This window comes from Chinchilla lanigera, unplaced genomic scaffold, assembly GCF_000276665.1.
Source record: "Chinchilla lanigera isolate Chin_1 unplaced genomic scaffold, ChiLan1.0 scaffold00098, whole genome shotgun sequence".
In the NCBI taxonomy this organism is placed as follows: Eukaryota; Metazoa; Chordata; class Mammalia; order Rodentia; family Chinchillidae; genus Chinchilla; species Chinchilla lanigera.
In genome coordinates this window covers 3,058,216-3,066,035 of record NW_004955499.1, presented here as the reverse complement: position 1 = coordinate 3,066,035, position 7,820 = coordinate 3,058,216, and positions in this window count along the sequence as shown.

The following is a 7,820-nucleotide window of genomic DNA, read 5'->3' as shown; positions in this document are numbered from 1 at the left end:
CTATTGGTTTATTGAATAGAATAGTTAATGCTTAATTTCTTGATTAATTTCTCATATTTACATCTGGTAATCTGAATAACTACTCTGAAGAGAATAATATGCAATATAAAAACCATTGTTGAATCTTGTCATCCAGTATTTTGAAATTGTTTATAGGTTTTGATGCTTTTTATTATTTTATATTCTCTTCAAAATAAAAAATAACTTGTACACATCCTTTCCAAAGTGTTAAGACCATTTATAGTGCAACTGTGCTACAAGATCCAGTGTTACAAAGTGCTGCCACAAGGAGGTGATCTCAGATTGCAGGTTGAACCCAATGATGTAAGCCCTGAAGCCAAATTATTTAATTGTGTGGAGTCCTTCATGTTTATCCTCACCCACTTTATCACAGGGTCTACCACTCTGACTTCTAGCTCTTGTCAAATCCAAACTACCATGACATATCAAAGTTTTTCTTCTTTTTTTTTATTTTAAAGAGCATAATTATAATAAAACAGCAATGCCAAAATACTATCAACAGAGACAAAAAGAGAACAAAGCAAAAACAATAAAAATTATACAGGGCTTCAGAACAAAATGATAGGAATTAACAGTGGCTGTCATATTATATATTGTTACCTTCAACGAAGTTGCATATCAAATTTATTTTTTCTTTTAGGGTCTTGCTATTCAGTTCAGGCTGGCTTTGAGCTCACTTTGTAGCCCAAGTTGGACTCGAGCTCTCAAGTATCCTCCTGCCTCAGCCTCCAGGGTACAGGGATTATAGGCATGCACCACCATGCCCGACTCGTATATCAAAGTTTTGAATTAATTCTGGAATTAAGGAAGACAGGATTGCTCAATTACAGACACTCAGGAAAGCAGACTTATAGAAGTGCACTGCAAGTAGAAAGACTGTGATAAAGTCTTCAAACTGAGAGGAGCTATTTTACTATCGATTCGTGGTAATGTGACTTACTCATAATTTTGAAAAAATATTTAATGTTCTGAGTGAATTTGGAGAAAATCCAGGAGCCACATGATGCCATATCCACAGAACAAGGTAGATGAGGACGCTAAAGTTTTTCATGAGGAAGTTTTTACACTGTATGCTACGCAGTAGCAACCTTCTCCAAATATCTGAACAGAACTAGTAAATGAAGTAATGCATGGACCGTTCCAGAACTGCTGCATAAAGAGAGAAAATCAATTAGGTAAGTGTCTCCAAGAAATAAGAAGAACTCAAGGAGGATTCATGGTAGTGCATTTTTAATGTTCTAATTTATCTTTTTAAAAAATTCCCCCCGTACTTTTGCATCACAATACATAGCTGGGCTGGTTGGGAGGGTAGCAACCCCAAGTAATCAATAACAGCGGGTTTCAGTTCACTTCTGTAAATTTTTTTGACCAAAATTTTCTCTCATTTCCTATATTCATTCAGTTAAAGTCCAAGATGAATAAATTATTTTTTGCTAACTTGATACTTTTTAGCATTTTAATATTGTTTGCTGGAGAGGAATCTTTGACCTCCTTATTTTAGGATTCTTTTCTCAAAACTCAGCAATTGCGTGCAGCCAGCAGAAGTTGTTACTTCAACTATTGCACTGGAAGAGTTTCATTTAGAAATTTAAGGTGGCATCCATAAAGAATATTTTATTTGCTGGTAGAAAATGAGTCATGCAATACACCAAAGAAGACTATTCATTAAAAGTCTTGTGCTTGTCTCTCAACCAAACCAGTGTCCATGGAATATTTAGATATCATAAATAAGGTGCACAAATCCTTATCAAGTAACTTCTGGCATTTTCTTCAAAAGATTTGGCCTCTATACATAGTGTCCTCCAACTCCAGTTTTGAGACTGATAAATTGACAGTACGAGGCACAAAGAATAACTAGGAATATACCCCTAGCGAAGGTCATATGGGTGAAAGTTGTGCTGGATGTGTGTACCTAGGAGTTCCTCTAAGATCTTCTCCTCTTGCAAGTGTCATCAATTATATCTAGCCACCATCAAAACCTCCTGTGTTCAAAAGATGATTGTGTGATGATAGGGCTGTCATCATCAGCGGATTACTTCATGGATGAGACCATGGCTGAAGGTGCTCATTGCAGCTGAGGTCTCATAGGAAATCCTGGGCTTCTGACCCATGAGCTGGAGTGGTGCATTCTTATCCCGCAGCTCCTTTCTTCTTTCTCTCCTTCCCGGGTACTACAGCTGAGCAGCTCTCTTTGACATTCCTTGTACTCCCTGAACTCTGACTTCTCAACACCCCCAAGTGAGCTAAAACTGTGAGGTAAGATAATCCTTCTTTCACTCAGTTATAGGTGTCAGATACTTTGTCTCATGGATGCAGAAAGCAGACCAGTATGCCAATTACACTGGGATCCATGAACCTATAAAGCTCCATTTTCATTTATGTTCATGAATCTGTTAATATAATTGGAGGTTTTCTGTAGTCAGATAAGAGAAGCACTATATTTTAAGCTTTCTCAGATTTGGGGAGCTGTAATTGACAACAGTTGAAAAATGAGAAAATTTTAGAGGAACTCCTAGGTATATACCCCAGGTTCAAGTTTTCAAGAAAGCTAAGTCCTGCACATTCTTCATTAAATTCCCGCCCAAGCTGTTTCACTTTGTGCTTTCTTCTCTCATTCTTTCCTGTAGTGTGAGGAGAATCTAGACTCGTTTCCTTGGAGACTCACTGTTCCAGATGGTTAAATTTGATTATTTCTGGGCATTAAACATTAGATATTTTTCTTAAAAGAGATGCATACATCCATGTGAATTTATTTACGTGATCTCTTCAGAATCTGTATACTGATTCATGCACACTCATATTTACATCAGTATAGCTCAGAATAGCTAAATCTTAGAGAAGCCCGATATTCATCTACATAGGCTTGGGTGAAGAAAGTAGTTTTTGCACAAAGCAGAGTATGAGCCTGCCAAGAAGAGTAAATTTGAATCATTTTGAGGAGAATGGGTTCACTCTGAGGCCACTGAATTTAGTGAAGGGACTCTGACACTCAAACGTTCGAATAACCTCACACCTCTTTTATAGGACACCCAAAGTATAAGCAAATTGAAGATCAACTTACAAAGTGGACAGCAGCCATAAGCAGATTGGTACTGTATAAAAACTAAGGCGTATAAGGGATGAAGGGAAGATGAAGTGTTATAAGTTTTAAGGAACTGAAAATTTTATTTGTGTTTCAAAGGCATGTCAAACCTCCACAATGCACGTAAACCTTACACTACTATATTAATAAATTTAAATATTCCCAATGAATTTGGAATAAAAGCCAGAAGTCACATGACACCATATCCAGAGAATAAGGTAGATGAGAATGCTAATGATTCCCGTAAGCCTATGTTTCCACTGCGTGCTACAGAGTAGCAGTGCTGTCCAAATACCTGACCACAGCTGCTAAAGGAACTCATGCAAGGAAACTTCCAGAACTTCTTCATTAAGAGGCCAAAACAATTAGAGAAGGATCTTCAAAGAAAGAAGGAAAATACAAGGAATGGATGGAGAATGAAGGAGAAATCAAGGAGCATTTAGGGATTTGGGGGTGTCGGATGAATCACATACAGATGAATTCATCTCAGGTGATTCACATATATAAATGCAGCAAGGCCAAGAAAATTACACTGTGAAGGAAATCTGTCAGATGAGTAAGGTGATTTCATAGGAAAGAAGAATTTATACTAAAAGAAAACAAGTCTAAGGACAGATATATAATAATTAAGATCTCAGAAATTCATACACAAACAGAGTATTCAAAGTTGTTAGAGAAAAGAAACAGATGAACTACAAAGGAAGAGCCATCAGAATCGTGGCAGAATTCCCAATCCAAACTTTCTACTTAGGAATGACTTGGAGTGAAGTATTTCAAGTACAGAAAGAAAACAACTTCCAAACCAGGTGAATGTACTTGACAAAGCTATCTTTCAAAATTACTGGAGAGGGGCTGGGGATTTAGCTCAGCAGCAAAAGCGCCTGCCTGGCAAGCGCAAGGTCGTGAGTTCTGTTCCCGGTACCGGAGAAAAACAAAAAAACAAACAAACAAACAAACAAAAATTACTGGAGAAATAAGTTACTTCCATTAAAAAGTACAATTGAGGAAAATAGGACCACCAAACTAACACCACAAAGTATACTGAAAGATATTCTAGACAGAGATGAAAATGAACACAGTTGCAAGAACATCAGAAATAAATCACCAAGCAGGATGAGGAACTCAACAGAGGATAAAGCAGGGAAGCAACAGCAGGAAAATAGCACAACAAGGCTAAGTCAATACATATTTATTGTACCCCCACTGTAAATGGCCTCAGCTCACCAATCAAAAGAAACAAACTGGAACAGTGAATCCAGATAAAAGATCCAAGAATATACTATCTACAAGAAACACATTTAACTAAAACACAATTATATACTAAAAGTCACAGATGGAAAACTATACTCCATGCAGTAGAAAATTAGAAAAAAGAGGGGGTAGATATTCTCTTTGCAGAAAAAGTGAACTTCACAGCAAGAATGATTAAAATAGATAAAGAGGATCACTAGAAACTTCCTATGGGGGAAATCTCAAGAGAAAGTGTTCAAAATTATAAATATATGCAGCAATTGCTGGAGCACCCATCTATATAAGATAAATGTTAGTAGAAATAAAAGCAAATAAGCAATAACAAAATTGAAACAGGGATTCTTAAGTTCCCATTGCCTTAGAGATGGATAAACTAGACACAAAAATCAGTGAAGAAATTATAGAACTAAACCAAATCAGTGAAAAAATTAACTCAAGTGAAATTTATATAGTCCTCCAACCCAGCACAGCACACATTCTTCTCAGCTGTAGATGAGATATTCTCTAAAATAGACCGTATTCTACCCCATAGAATATACTTCAGTAAATGCAAAGGAATTGAAGTTATCCCATGCTTATTAACACCACAGTGCAAAGAAATTGGAAATTAATAATAAAAGAAAGCTCAGAAACTCCATAAATATATGGAAATTAAATAACACTCCTGAACAACCAATGAGTTACAAATGAAATTAAAGAGAAAATTAAACAATATCTACAATCAAATGAAAATGCAAATAGGACTTACCAGAACCTATGCTATGTAATGGAAGCTGTGCTAAGTGGGAAAATTATAGCAGTGAATTCTCACATCAGAAAAACACAGAAAGCACAAATAAACACCTAATGTTCCATCTCAGGCTTCTAGAAGTAAAATTTGTAAAGCCTTGGCCAACCTTCTTAGAAAAAGTGAAAAAAAAATCTTTCAAATTCATTCAATGAGGAACAAAAGTAGTGAAATCACTAAAGATCCTGTGGAAACTGAAAAAAATCTATTGCAATAAAAAATATTTACTCTCATAGGATAGAAAACATGGAAGAAATGGAGAGATTCCTAAAAACATATGAATTACCAAAGCTGAATCAAGAAGATATACAAATTCTGAATAACCTAGTAGTAGATAATGAAAGCTAAAATGTAATTTAAAACTTATGAACAAAGAAAAGCCCAGATCCCAATTGATTCACTGCTGAATTTTGAAGAAAATTAGGGCAGATTTAATGACAATACTCTTCAAACTCTTTAATGAAATTGAAAGGGAAACAATACTCACAAACCCAAGTATTGCTCTGATACCAAAAACAGAGCAACACAGAACTAGAAAAGAGAATTACAGGTCAATCTGCCTAATGATCATAGGTGCAAAAAACCTCAATAAATCCCTGTCAAACAGAAGGTAGCAAATCATCAAGGAATTTATACTCTATGTTCAAGTAGGATTCATCCAAGGAATGCAGTGATGGTTCAGCATATATCAACAAACATAATACTCCACATCAACAAAACCAAAGACAAAAATCACATGACCATCTCAACAGATAAAGTAAAAGCTTTTCACAAAGTCCAATACCCACTCATGATGAAAAACATACTCTACAGAAAATTAGAATTGGTGGTCTTTACCTCAATCTGATAAAAATCACCTATCGTGAAACAATAGCAAACATCATAATAAACAGACCAAAGCTTAAAATTTCACTCTAAATAAGGAAGAAAATAACGATGTCCAATATCAACATTTCTATTCAATATAGTTTTAGAAATATTAACCTGATGATTAAAAAATACAGAAAAGTAAAAACCATAAGGACAGGAAAGGAAGAAATTAAATTATCATTATTTGACGATGACAGGATACTCTAAAGAGAAGATCCCCAAATTTGACCAAAAGAATTACAGAATTAATAAGCAAATTTAGTAGCATAGCTTGATACAACTCAACATTCAATAATAAATAATATTCTTGTACACAAAAAGTAAACCCACTGAGAGGAAGTTCAGGGAAATGACAACCTTCACAATAGCATCCAAAAACAGAAGTACTTAGTAAACAATTTAACTAAGGAAGTAAAGAATTGTACATTGAAAATTACAGTAGTCTGAAAAAGGACACTGAAGAAGATTTCAGGAAATAGGGAGATATTCCTTGCTCATGGATAGGAAGCTACAAAATTGTAAAAATGGCCATATTGCCAAAACTGGGATTACATTAAATCCTATTAAATTGATTCTTAAGTATTTCTTGTTTTTTGTTTTTTTTTTTTTTTTTTTGATACAGTTGTGAAGGGTGTGGTTTCCCTAACTTCTCTCTCAGTGATTTTGTTGTTTAGGTAGAGGAATGCTAATGATTTTTGAGTGTTGACCTTGTATCCATCTATGCTACTGAATTTGATTATTAACTCTAGAAATCTTTTGGTGAAGTTTTTGGTTTCTTCTGTGTAGAATGACATGTCACCTGCAAATAATGATAATTTGAATTCTTCCCTACCTACCTTGCTCATTTTATTTTTCTATCTTGTCTAACTGATCTGGTGACCATGAATATATCTTCCACTTGTATGAGGTCAATATTTATAGGTTTCACAAAAGTGAACAGAGATCTTCAATGCCTGGAAGCACCTGAATGATTGCAGTAGACATAATGATCACCAGCTTCCTCCATGTTGTCCAAAGTACGAAGCTTCGTCTTTTTTCTCGGTTGATTCTTTTTCCAATGTGTATATGCACCACTGTTCTTTCCTCTTTCACTCAAAGATTGACAAAGCTTTTTTGTTTTGTTTTGTTAGGTCTCCTTTTGTTTTTTATATTATCATTATTTAAATAGGGTTATGATGAACATGGGGAAGTGGATATTTTTTCATAATATAGATTCATTTTTTTGGATACACATACAGCATTGGAATTACTGTACTATATGGTTGTCATCTTTTTAATATTTTGAAAATCTGTCATACTGCTTTTTATAATGGATATATTAACTTACATTCCTCCCAAAGATGGCCAAAGATTTCTCCACCTCTTCGTGCATAAAAGCATTTAACCTAGCTATTCCCCTTCTAGGTATTTTCATAGAAGAATTGAAGACATTACACCGCAGGGATATATTTGTACCCATGTTTATAGCAGCACAACTTGTCATAGCTAAATCATGGAAACATCCCAGATGGCCATCTACTGAGGAATGGATAAAGATGTGGTATTTTTATACAATGCATGTAGTGGATTGATAACTGCTGGTCAATTTATAACCCCCAGCTGAACTGAGTAAGCGTGGTGCTGGGTGTGGGAGGACCATCGGGAGATTGTTGCCACCAGCATAAGAGGCAGACCTGGAGAAGAAGTAGCAGGCTGTTGGGAGCTGGGAGACGCTGTGGGGAGCTGGCTTTCCTGATGAACTTAGCTGTTTTCATCCTCTGAGGAGCTCGGGACCTCGCTGGCACTGAGAATGGCTTTGGTTCACTTTGG